Raw genomic sequence first — 12945 nt, 5'->3', positions numbered from 1 at the left:
GAAAATGTTGTAATTAGGGACAGAAATAAAAAACAGTGCTCTCTTCTTACATTTAAAGGTGTTTTTAAGTTCCCAAGAGGCAAAATCAGAACTTTACAGAGACCACACTCTTTACAATTCTGCATTACAGCCCAAGTAGAAATAAAAATGTTTTGTTATGGTAGCATACCAAATAATTTACTATACAGAAGTCACAAGCCACTCCTTATTGCTTTGTATTTTGTCTCTAAGCAACCAGGCTTTTGTAATCTTTTTGAGCATAGTTCTTCAGATTTATTCAAGTTTTTCTTTGCACATTGGTTGTTTTTTTTTCAGTCTAGTCCTTGTACCATTTTCTTTGTTTGTTTGTTTATTTAGTCCTTTAACAGTAACCTTTGAATCACCAAAGCATGAAAACAAGACCCAGTCCAAAGAATGACAAATCTGAAAAGAACCAATTTTAAATTGAATCTTTAGACACTTTTACCGACAGACACATAATTTATTCCTATTTATTTAGTTGCTTCTCTGAAAAATACCAAAAAATAACATATTTTTAAGTAAAGATTATAGGATCTTTGCACAAACAAGGTGATTCCAAAAGTGTTTTTAGCCAAAAACTTGGCCTGTATTATCTTAGAATTGTGTGGTGTATCCTAAAAAATCATTGAGGAAATGGGAAAAGTGGCCAGATGAAAGGTGTTCAACAGTATCTAAAAGTGATGTCCTTAAGAAACAAAACAAACAAACAAAGACAATCCAGCAAAGACCAGACACAGGACCAGAGAGATGAATCTGGACCTTCAGTTGATCCATCTGAAGGTCTGAAGCCTTATCAGAAATGGTCTCCAAGGAGGGGTGACCATCAAGAAGCCATTCCTAAAGAAGGGAAACAGAGAAAAAAGCCAGAGGTATGTCAAATGTCACAAGAACTGGACTAAAAATCAGTGGCAACAGGTCTGAATGCTCCACAGAGCCTGGACCTCAACACTATTGAAGCAGCGTTAGATCATCTGGACAGGCATCAAAAGGAGAGCTTAGAAAATACCTTGAAGAAGCTTGGAGAACTATTCCTGAACACTTTTTAAAGGAATTACAAGAAAGCTTGTCTAAGAGCGTTCAGACTATTTTGAAGAATTTCTTTCTAGACTTTCATTTGTGTAGAAGTGCACACAATCTCTTTCATATTTCCATTCATGTTTGTACAGTTTTCAATAAATTCCTGCACCTGTTTCCAGTTTTTCTGACAATATATGAAATAAAGAAATTAATATTTGTGCAGTACTATGGCTATCAAATAATTGTATTCATATTTACTTTTTAATTACATTTTTTTAGATATTGTCCAATAAAAAAATTTGCATTTTTATTCTTAAGTTTCCTTGCCAGAGAAATGCTGCTTTCCCATTCACAATTAATGCATCTTATCAAAAAGAAAATATGAAGTATGAATACCTGTGTGAGTTTAAGCATTTTCCTAATATTGACTCTGTAGTAGTCCAAGCTGTGCTGATTGACGTGGTATTATAGACTTTTTCCCCCTACTGTAATTAACCCCTCTGACCTCACACCGATTTCTCTTTACATCCCTAACATCAGACATAACAAGTTTGTTCAGAAAAATGTATTTAATCATTTTTCAACAGAAAGTAGGGCTTTTGATTGGATGGAGTTGAAATAACAACAGTCTTGTTCATCACAATTATTTCTGGGACAGCACATCTGTTATGATCTGTGTTGTTATGGGCCATTATAATTAGTTATCGTAACAAACCCATTCCTGTGTTAATGCAGCAGGAGTTAAAACACTACCTCTGCAATAATAAATCAGTGTGAGGTGAAGTTCTATAGCTCTTACATGTCTTTTCTGAATGAACCACCAGGACTTTAGTACATTTTTATGACCACCCATTTTAGTTTTAGCATTTTTATGGCATTCCAACTAAAGTAGAAGATCCAAATTCTTCTTCCACCACTATCCCTATTTAGCAGCAGTCCACTGGACCTCCGCGATGGCACCAGACAGGGGATTTATGGTTAAAGTGCACATCCTTTATAAAACATGAGAACAAGCATGAAAGGAAAGACTGCTCTGAGACACGGCAACACAAAGACTACACAAAAATTGGGCCTGAGTGCTATAAAAGCTACAGGAACTGAGGGGATGTGACAGCTCTGTATTTACTTTAGGGTTTTCAGTGTTCATAGACTCATGGTTTGATCTTAATGACCATGTGCAATCAGGAAGTGTCAGAGCTCCAGTTTACACTATATTCCTACAGTATGTGATGTCCCAAAAGAAAGAAGAAGAAGAAGAAGAAGAAAATAATCCTACATAATGTTGTAATCTGCTGTGGAAGCTGGTGGACACTTGCAGTGTTAAGGTGGTTTTCTTTCCTATGTAAGCACATGTATGCAAAGACAATTGAGCTATTGTTAAAAAGAACAAGTTTTGGTGCACCAGCTCCTATCCCGGGAATTTTGCAAGAATCTAATGAAACCAAACCTCATTATTTTTATTGAATCCAACCATTAAAGCATATTGTCCTGTGCACGGTGAGCAATATCCTGGCATTGCCCAGACTTCCATATCCAACTATAGTTTTTGCAGTTGTTGGCAGGAGTCAATGCAGGCTTTATGGGCTTCTACACGTGGAACACGTCCAAACTACAAGTATGTGCACACTGTAATTTTCCTGCCACCTGTGTGCCTGTCCACACTGCACTGAGCCGGCACATAGTCATTGAATCCAGCTGGGCTTTGGTTGAACAATGCACTCTGTCTCTTTATCCACATGTCCAGTGAGATGGGGGGGTTTGACTGCAGAGGAAACGTTAAATGATGTTAATAATATGTTGTTGAAAAGTAGCAAGAAAAAAGAAGTGAGCAGCTTGGGTGCATGATGTCAGCTCCAATCATTAAACCACCATAATAAGGTAATGGGAGGAACACTGTGCCGTTTGTCATGTTATTGCTCTGACTGCCTTTTTTCATGTAGTGCTTGCTGATTTAGTCCTCTTGCTTTGCAGGTTAAACTATGTGACACCTAAGTTAGACAGGAAACATAACATTACATGACACAAATGCAAGGATTCAATGAGGGAAGCAGTATAGAACATCAAATAGCTCCCATGTTGTTTTTATGAATCTAAAAATGAAGCTATATTAAAGCTTTATATGGACACACTTCCGTCATCCTTTACACAAAACAGGTAGCGCCACCTACACAAAACAGGTCAAGCATGTTTTTAATTGTTTCTTGTTCTGGCTTCTGCAGTTAATCCACATGTACAAAGCTCTCAAGTCAGGTTGAATGGAGGAGTGGAGAAATTACCTTCCTGTCTTCACTTCACAGTTTCTATACTTAGCCTTTTATCACATGTGCGTGGCATACTGTGTTTCTGAATATTATGCATAGCAGTTTCAAAATAGGTTGTAAAGAAATAAAAATGTACACCTGTCGTATTTTTGCTTTATGTATGAGAAAATTTTTCTAAAAACAAACAACTAAATTACAACATAGCAGTCATTCTTTGGTATTACTGTAACAACTCTCTCATCCATTGAACGTGTAAGTCCAGGTTTCTGCCTGGATCACATGTAAGGATACCAAAGTTGCTTTTTAGAGGTATAATGATGCCCAACCTCATAGATCTTCCTTTTAGGATCCTCCACTGGTTCTAAGTTGGTTTTCAAGAAGGTAAGGAGATGATGGTGGCCACACCATGAGATCCTCTCCCTTTATACCCATAGCAGCCAAAGATTCAACGGTAATTTTTGCAACATGGGTGGGTGTGTTGTCTTGCATGAAAATGATTTTACTGCAGAAGACATAGTTTTTCCTTTTACACCATAGCAGAAAATGATCAGTAAGAAAATGCATGTGTTTTGGAGAGGTCATTTTGACACCCTCAGGCACCCTAAAAAGGTCTAACATCACACATTTCATTATTCCAGCCCAAAACATCCCTCCATCACCATCTTTCTGTTGTTGCAACCTTGTTGGGAGATGGTGGCCATCCATCAACCATCCAGACCTTATTTCATCTGAAACATCCAGTGTAGCACAGCACTCATCTGTTGATGAACTGGTGAATTAATCTTCATGTATTTCCAAGTCACTGCGAGTGTGGCTAAAATACAGCTTGATGCACAGCTGCAAATACCTCTTCACTGCTCATCAGTGGCCTTTTAACAGCTCCTTTCTTAATACATTTGCCTGATGGAGACTTTCCGTGATGTGCCTTGATTTGAATGAACCCATTTGCATAATCAGGCTCATTTTACTACACTCTCTGCATTCTTGTTTCTTGTTTGTTGTATGTCTACCTTGAGTGTCCTGAAAGGTGCCTATAAATTAATTCTATTATTATTTTTTATTAGCAGCAGGTCAGTAAAATATTTGGGTATAAAAAGAATACTTTGGAGAGGCAGAGTCTCTCAGAGGCAATAATGAACAGCAGAGGTTAACAACCTGTTAATACAAACAGACATCTGCTTTATTTTTAAAAGAACCGATGAACATGATGATTGTGGATATATTCTTTGCTTTTTTTTTCTTCTGTCCAGCAAATTTAAGAAAATGTCTGTTATACCTTTGAGCTTATAATAGCATGTCTCAGTTTAAACTCACTTGGTAAAAAGAAGAATTAAGGCAGTTCTGACGGTGAAATAAGGTCCAACCTGGAACCAGCAAGATGAACCTAATTAAATAATTTTTACCCTGAAGGCTGTGCTCTGTGGCAGAGGGGGTCTCTGCCTGGGCCTTCCTCTGTCATCATCTGGGTCTGTGCATGGTTCATCCCGATGGTGGGCTGCCTGGGTTCAATGCTCTGTGGCTGCTGGGTCCTGCTGCTGGGACCATCTTTATCTGCTTCTCATCCTTAAAGGGGCGTATTTGTATTTACATGATTGCACTCATCATTAAACACAACTCACTCCTTATATTTTGCACTCATTTACACACACACACACATTTACTAACACAGATTCGTGCTCTTGACTGCTGGTGGTGTTTTCTTCCATCAATCTAGTAGTTCTTAAAATATTTCAGTGAACCGAAGTAGTACACTGACAAACCAACAAAAAGGCCAACATTGCCATCTCTACAGTTTGTGCTTTACTAAATCTTTTTCCACATGTGTAATGTCCTTTACATTTCCCCCCAAAAACTGTGACACACCGCTCTGAGTCTGGATGAAACAAGATGTCTAGAATGAGCTATTTTAGCATGAAGATCAGTGTGACTGGGAGCAAGTAGTGTGATTTGTAGATACAGAATGTGTCTTATCCATATAGTATGTATAAATGCGTGCTTGTGTATGTACCGTAGTTGTAAGATTAAGTTGAAGGGCATCACTCAGCTCAAACTTCTTATCTTCCAGAGCAAAAATCCCATCTGATATACTGCCACTGTCAATTCAATGTTACCCAGGAAAATTTTTATCCATTGATCATTTTAACTGTGGAAAGACCAAGTAACATCAAAGACCATCCGTCTGTCTATCACAAATGTTGTAGTATCCAGGTTTTAGGTAGTTCTCCTCTGACAAGCCCTGACAGATATATCATGCTCCAGATTTGACCTTAACTGCCTTCTTAAAAAACTTTGAAGTTTTTTTTTAGTCCTAACATGAGGTCAGAAACACATTTCTTCAATTATCACCGAGTGATATATAAAACAGAAGCTTTCAATTCTTTGCCTCACATGTTTTTCGAACAATGAAATCCTTATATTCTGGAGCTTCGCTCCTGACAGTAATCCAAACCAGGACACAGTTTGGTGCTGTGTTACGGTAACACCATTTATGCGCTAAGTGAGAAATTACTTCAATGTTGCTTTGGTTGGGTGCTGATTTTAAAGCCTGTGTGGTTGGTGTTTTGTTGGATCATCTGCCTGGTGTCGGCATATTGAGGCAAATTCCTTTTAAAATATAATATCTAGAGAGTTTAACTCCTATCAGAGGTATAAAGTCTGTTGGTCATAATTCATTTGATTTTCTTCAAAAAACACAATTTACACACTTTAATTTTCACAACCCATGTAAAAACTCTTTCTATAAGAATTAAATACAAAACTCAAAACAAGTATTTTTTTTTTAGCATTTTTGTGTTTTATGTTTCTTTTAGTTTTGTTTGTGTTTTTTATTTTTTATTTTATTTTTACTTGGTACTCATTATCTGTTTTTTTTTATGAAGACCAGGAAGGATTTAATTCAGCAGTCAAAGCCTACTGAGATTCTGTTTTCCCAGGGTATCTGTCAAATGGAACATGCCTGCAAAAGAAAACTGGTTGAGGTTAAACAATAGTTTAACACACATTTGCTTTCGAGAAGGGTGATAAAATACAGATGAAACTTTTCTGCCTGTATACTACATAAGGACTCAATTATGTGGTCACGTTCAAAAGAAATGCTCATATAACATTTTCTGTGTACTCCGAGGTCTTTTTTTTTTTTTTTTTTGTAGTGTGTTCGCTGACATTTTCAGGAATTGTAAAGGACGAGGAACTTCATTTTTGACACAATTTTATTTGTATAGATCAATCATTTCTCACTCAGAATGTTTTCATTTATTGCTGTAAATTATTGTACATTAGTTTGTCTGTGCGTTCTTTTAAAAACAAAGGGTCCAGATGTGGGTGGCAATAAATGTCCTCTTGCTTTGAATTCAGTATCCATTTGGGTTTTCCAGGACTGTGGCAGTTGTGCTGTGTTCAAGACAAGTCCACGCGGTCACAGCAAATTGTAGGTTTCATGTATATTCACATATTGCCTTTCCAGGACACACACACACACACACACACACACACACACACACACACACACACACACACACACACACACACACACACACACAAATATATAGCTGATTCTTGGTGTATTAAATGTGTTCGTTAGTAGTTTTGCTTTTTATTAGTTTAGTTTAGATAGTTTTTTTTTTGTTGCAAACAGAGTTGAGGTCTGTCCACGCGCTATCTTAAGCTATGTTAGCATAGCATTTGAGGGGCATTAATTCAAATGTAGATCAGCCCCTGTGAACTTGAAACAAATGAAGCATAATTATTAATGTTTTACAGAAGAGAGGACTCATAGATACAGATGTGCTTAAGTGTGTGTGTGCATAATCTTTTCAAAAACCCAAGCTAGATTCTTCCCTTTTGCTCAGATGGAACATGTGAGCAAAACTGCAAATTGCATTCAGAAGATTTTAAAAAATATCAAAGAGATGCCCATGTTGCTGTGATGCATTAAATGTCTGCAAAAGCAAACCACGCTGCTCTCATCCCATATTTAGTTTGATGTCATTTAGGCCCTCTTCAAACCAAACTCTACTTTTAGAGGGAAAAGACTTCGCCTCATCTGTCTCTTTCAGTCCTCTCTTCTTGGGATGGCAGTAACATCACATATGGAAGACATCACGCTGTTAGAGAACAGCTCTCCTCGGCAGACCTAATAACGGCGTAGCTGTGGGTTTAATAAAAAGGAATGGAACGAATTATGGCCCCATCCTAGTCAGGGCCATCATGTGCTGCAGTGCATTAGCATGGCCTCAGCAGCCAGCGGAGACAAGGAAGGGAAATGGGGTTCAGTGCTGTGGTATTGAGGGGGAACACACAAAGGGATATAGATTATGTCTGTGGACACAATATCATACACAAACACTATACATATATATATATATATATATATATATATATATTTGGGTGTGTGTGTGTATATGTGTTGAGGAGAGCTACATGTACCCTGGAATACCACAAGCAAACGGCAACCATGAAGAAGCCACAAGGAAAGCTGCCACAGCAACAAGTAAGGCAAGTTCTGAGAAATCAGCTCAGTGGCAAGAATAAGATCCGGGCAATTAACAGCTGTACCCTGCCATTAATCAGAAACCCTGCCGGTATCATAAGCTGACTAAGGAGTAAGGTCAGGTCACAGACGTTAAAACACAAAAGCTGTTCACCATGCATGTAGGGTTCCACCCCAAATTCAGTGTCCAGAGGGTATACACTAAGAGTAAAGAGGGAGGCTGAGGACTAGTAAGCATCAGGGCCACTATCCAAGTTGAAACATCCAAGCTCCATGAATATATCTGAAAGATGGCCCCAAAGGATGAAGCACTGAATGAGTGTCTCAGGCAATGGAACCTGGTGGAGAATGAAATGGAGGAACCATCATGGCAGGACAAGCCCCTACATGGGATGAACCACTGACAGATAGCCCAAGTCGTGAAAAGGAACAAGTCCTACCAGTGGCTAGAGAAGGCCGGATTGATGGCAATGCAAGGCAAGGAAAGTTTTATTTATATAGCACGATTTAACGACAGGGTGATTCAAAGTGCTTTACAGAATACAAGAACTATTATTTAACACTAAAAACAAAAGATAAAGGAAAAGAAAAAGCTTTGGATAAAACACTATTAAAACATGATCAAGTTTAAAATTTGAAGCTTAAAAGAAACAGATGCAGATTGGGACTTCTAAATAAAAACTATTGTAATGCAGCGGAGAAGGTGGGTATTTAATTTGGGTTTAAATAAAGTGAATATTTCAGCTGATCTGAGGCTTTCTGGGAGTTTTGACATCCAAGTGGATTTTAAAATCATCAACAATAGTTACACAGTCAAAATCTACATAGATTATAACCAGAAGTTCACTAAAACCCTCATAAAATGCTGCGCAGTGTGTGGGAGACCTGTAAAGATTTAGAAACACGACTCTGGATTATGCTTTCAGCTGAAGAGCACATATTTAATGGTAAAGTTGGGAGGGGTTAATTTGATAAGCTGCACTGTTATTTTGTTCTAACCAAGTTTCAGTTAAAAACATGAAAGCAAGGTTATGCTTAATGATAAAATCATTCCCGCTAAAGATCTAACTTTTAATAAAGCTAACTTTATGGAATTTGAATTGTTTATCCTATTTTTGGGGGTGCATTGGGTGGCCTTTCTGTGTGGAGTTTGCATGTTTTCCCTGTGTATGCATGGGTTCTCTTCAGGTACTCCTGCTTCCTCCCACCGTCCAATGACGTGCATCTTAGGCTAATTGGTCACTCTAAATTCTCCCTAGAGGTGAGTGTGTGTGAATGGTTGTTTGTGTCTTTCTGTGTTGGCCCTGCGATGGACTGGTGACCTGCCCAGGTGGTACCCTGCCTCTCACCTGCTAAAATACTGGGATGGGCTCCAGCTTACCCCCGACCCGATACAGATCTATCTATCTATCTATCTATCTATCTATCTATCTATCTATCTATCTATCTATCTATCTATCTATCTATCTATCTATCTATCTATCTGTCTGTCTGTCTGTCTGTCTGTCTGTCTGTCTGTCTGTCTGTCTGTCTATCTATCTATCTATCTATCTATCTATCTATCTATCTATCCATCCATCCATCCATCCATCCATCCATCTACACACACACACACACATATATGTGTATATATATATATATATATATATATATACAGTATATATATATATATACACATATATGGCACCTATCCCTCCACACACAAAGGACAGGAACACAAATATTCCCACGGTTCATGTTAAGTAGGACAAGCGCCAGACAATCTCCCAGAAATTTTGTTTTTATTAAATCAATAGCAACAGACCACACACACACACACACATACACTTGGAGCTTTGCCTTTCTCAGTGTGTGTTCCTCATGTCTCGTCTGAAAGTGGACTATTTTTTAATAAAATGACAAATGCATGAAGAGCATTTGTGAAAGCTTGCCTTGCCTTTAAATGATAATAATCCTTTGTGATATTTGAATAAAACAATCTCTATATTATGACATGTTGGCTGCCGGTCCAAAATAATATGAGACTAAATGGCCACAGCATTAGCTGTGTGAAAAATAAAGTACCTGTTCAGATGTTAAATGGGACTTTTGCCCAATAGCAAAACCATGCTTTTTGGGGGATTCTTAGACATTAACAAAAAATAAATAAACAAATAAATAGATATATAAATAGATAAATAAGTAAATAAATTCTTATTTTTTTTTCTTAGAACTTAAGCACTACTAAAATTACCTTTGTCTACCATTAGTGATCACCCTCTTAATGACTGCAGAGGCTTTTGTCTGTTTATGTTAATGTGAAAGATCAATCAAGCTTTATTGAGAGACTTCACAGAAGACGAGCATAGCAGCTGGCAGTGAAAGTGGGTGCTGTTACTTTGTGGGTGGGCAGTATTGGTCCTAACCCATGTCTCTGTATGCAGTGACATGTCTATCCTTGGATCAGCAGCCAATTCAGGAAGTGACAAGTTAGTTCAGATCAACAGCATGGAGGGAATCCTAATAACTTCATCATGACAAATGCACATTCTGCTATGTTGTATGTCATCCTCTGGATCTGACCTGAACCTCTGATAAAGTCTGTGAAGGGACCCAGTTGCTTTATCTTTGTTTAGTAACTGTGTGGATTTTAGCTTTTATTACATGATCACCTGATACTGACCTACCAGCACACAGCTCTGTCTTTAAATGGGGTTTTTAGATTGAACTTGCACATTTGTTTTTTATATTTGGATTACAGGCACCAGCTGGCTCGATCTGCTTCTCACTGTTTCTTTTTGGGACATTTATTTTGACCTCTAACTGTTTTCCCCTTGACAGTCGATGATGTTATGCTTTGGACCACCAGAGTTGTACTTCTGGTGTTCCACTCTACAATGTATTTAAGAAAAATCTAATGCAGAGGGATTGTCTCTGAAGGGGCTCTCTGATGATCTGCCCTGTTTGCTGAAGTGGTCAATAATACATTGTTTAATGGAAAAAACGAAACAGAGCAGGATTAGTTGCAGACCCAGGTAATATAAAATGGGTTTTCCTTGCTCATTTTTTTTTAAATAACATGTGATATATGTGTACTTTCATGAATAAATCCCATTCCAGTCATGATATTAACAACATAGTAACTGTGTAATTGATTTCCTTTCCTCATGATTACTTCAGCAAGCTGCAGCCTGGCAGTGGCTGTTACAAATGCAAAGGCATGCCAAACTAGCAAAAGATACATTTGTGTTATAAAAAGATGTATTAACTCAGGCAACTATAGTATGCATACATGCACTGTCGAAGTGGAAGCCATGTGCATACACATAAACACAGACATAAAATCAAATATATCTGCTCCATGTCCTTATAATTGCGGGTCCATCAATATCATATTACCTGCTTCTTTCACTGCTTATTGATCAAGTGTGCAGCAGCTGTCCGTGCCCTGGTTATGATGTGCTCTATTACCTGAATGGTGGTGTCAGCCTGTCTGAACGAGGTAGTGGGACTGACTATGCATCACAGCAGGGTTGAAGGGTGGGGGGGGATTACAGCTTGTACATTGATCTCTGGGAATGTGAAGTGCCTCTGTCTCAGATAGACACTTATGGCATATGGAACTTGTTATGGTGAACTGAATAGGATGTATTGCTTGGGTTTTAAACAGTATAGATTTCTTAAAACTGATAACAAAAGTGATAGGATTGTGTTAATGGTGGCATTCAGTTCTAACAGATTATTTTAAATTGGCCATAACAACAAGGGTATTGGCAGTGAAATGTTAGCTTCATCAAAATTTATCAGCATTATTTGTGTAGTGCTGCAGTACATAACATTTATTTCTATAACCACCGAAGGAATTGGTATTATAGAGATGTTACTAGAACAATTTATAACCATGCTTGTAGGTATCAGACCACACTGAAGGATAGCAGCACTTTGAGCTAAAAGTCAATATTTGCATGCTAACACGTGCACAGAAATGAAGCTAACATACTGACTTGCTCTTATACTAACTTGTAGATGAATAATGTTTTCTTTTATAGAATGTATGTAAAATATATATAAAATCTAATTTTAGATTCACCCATTAAGAAAAGTAGTTGGAAATACAAACTGTTGAGGTCGGGACTGGCTTACCACTGTTAGCTAATATCTAAAAAAAAATAAAATAAAACCTAACACATAAAATTCTTAATTTAGATAACGCTCCCCAAGACAGCAATCACTGACTTTTCCCATGATGAACAAGGCAAACAATATACTTGCTTTTATAAATTTTGTGCTCACGCAAGTGTCATGTTACGTGAGGCTATGTTACATGACACTACACCTACAAAAACTACACTTGTTACTAAGTGATTCCACTAGAGAGCACATTAGAGAATTCAGACTGGATAGAGTTGATAAATTTGTAGGATGTAAATGAGGTGATAAACATGGTGACAAAGGAAGTGAATAATATTTAGTTCATATTGAGATCATGGCTGAAATAAATCAACAGCAATGATACAATAGATGGGGCCCTAAACCAAATACTTTTTCTGTCTCTCATCTTGAATTATTATTTTTTTTTTAACTTTTACTGCTGTGTACTCATAGCAGTAATTTCTGAGCAGGTTTACAAATGTTTACAAAATAAGCGAGATAGCCATAATAATCATGTGTAATTAAAAGCAAGAATATTCTTGGTCTTAAACTAATTGATGTAAAAGCTTTCTTTGTGTCAATGAAGAATCACTGTGATTTACTATTTCTATTTAAAAATAAATGACTAAGCTAAAAAAAAAAAACAAAACAAAAAAAAAAAAACTCCACTAAACAAAGAAACAAACAAAAATTTTTTTTACTATGTATGATATTTCAGTCTATCCTCCTTTTTTTTTTTTCTCAAAGTAAAAGATTGACATATAACCCAGTTGTTTCCTACCTTGGGCCCTGATAGTGGAGTAGTTCATGTCTATCCTGGTAACCTTGATTTTTCCTGCACTATTTCGTTAATGCATCATGTCTGAGAAACACCACAATGTAGATGAGTCATCCCTATTAAAAAAACAGTAAGGCTATATGTTGATAGCTACTTTAACTTTGGTTTTATCAGGACAGGACCAAACCAGAATACATAATTTGTGGTGAGAATCTAGTTAATGAAAGCGTGGGGGATACATAGCTTTT

The sequence above is a fragment of the Melanotaenia boesemani genome, chromosome 21 (genome assembly GCF_017639745.1).
Source record: "Melanotaenia boesemani isolate fMelBoe1 chromosome 21, fMelBoe1.pri, whole genome shotgun sequence".
Classification (NCBI taxonomy): Eukaryota; Metazoa; Chordata; class Actinopteri; order Atheriniformes; family Melanotaeniidae; genus Melanotaenia; species Melanotaenia boesemani.
The sequence above is the reverse complement of the archived record's forward strand: the minus strand, read 5'-3'. Positions refer to the sequence as shown.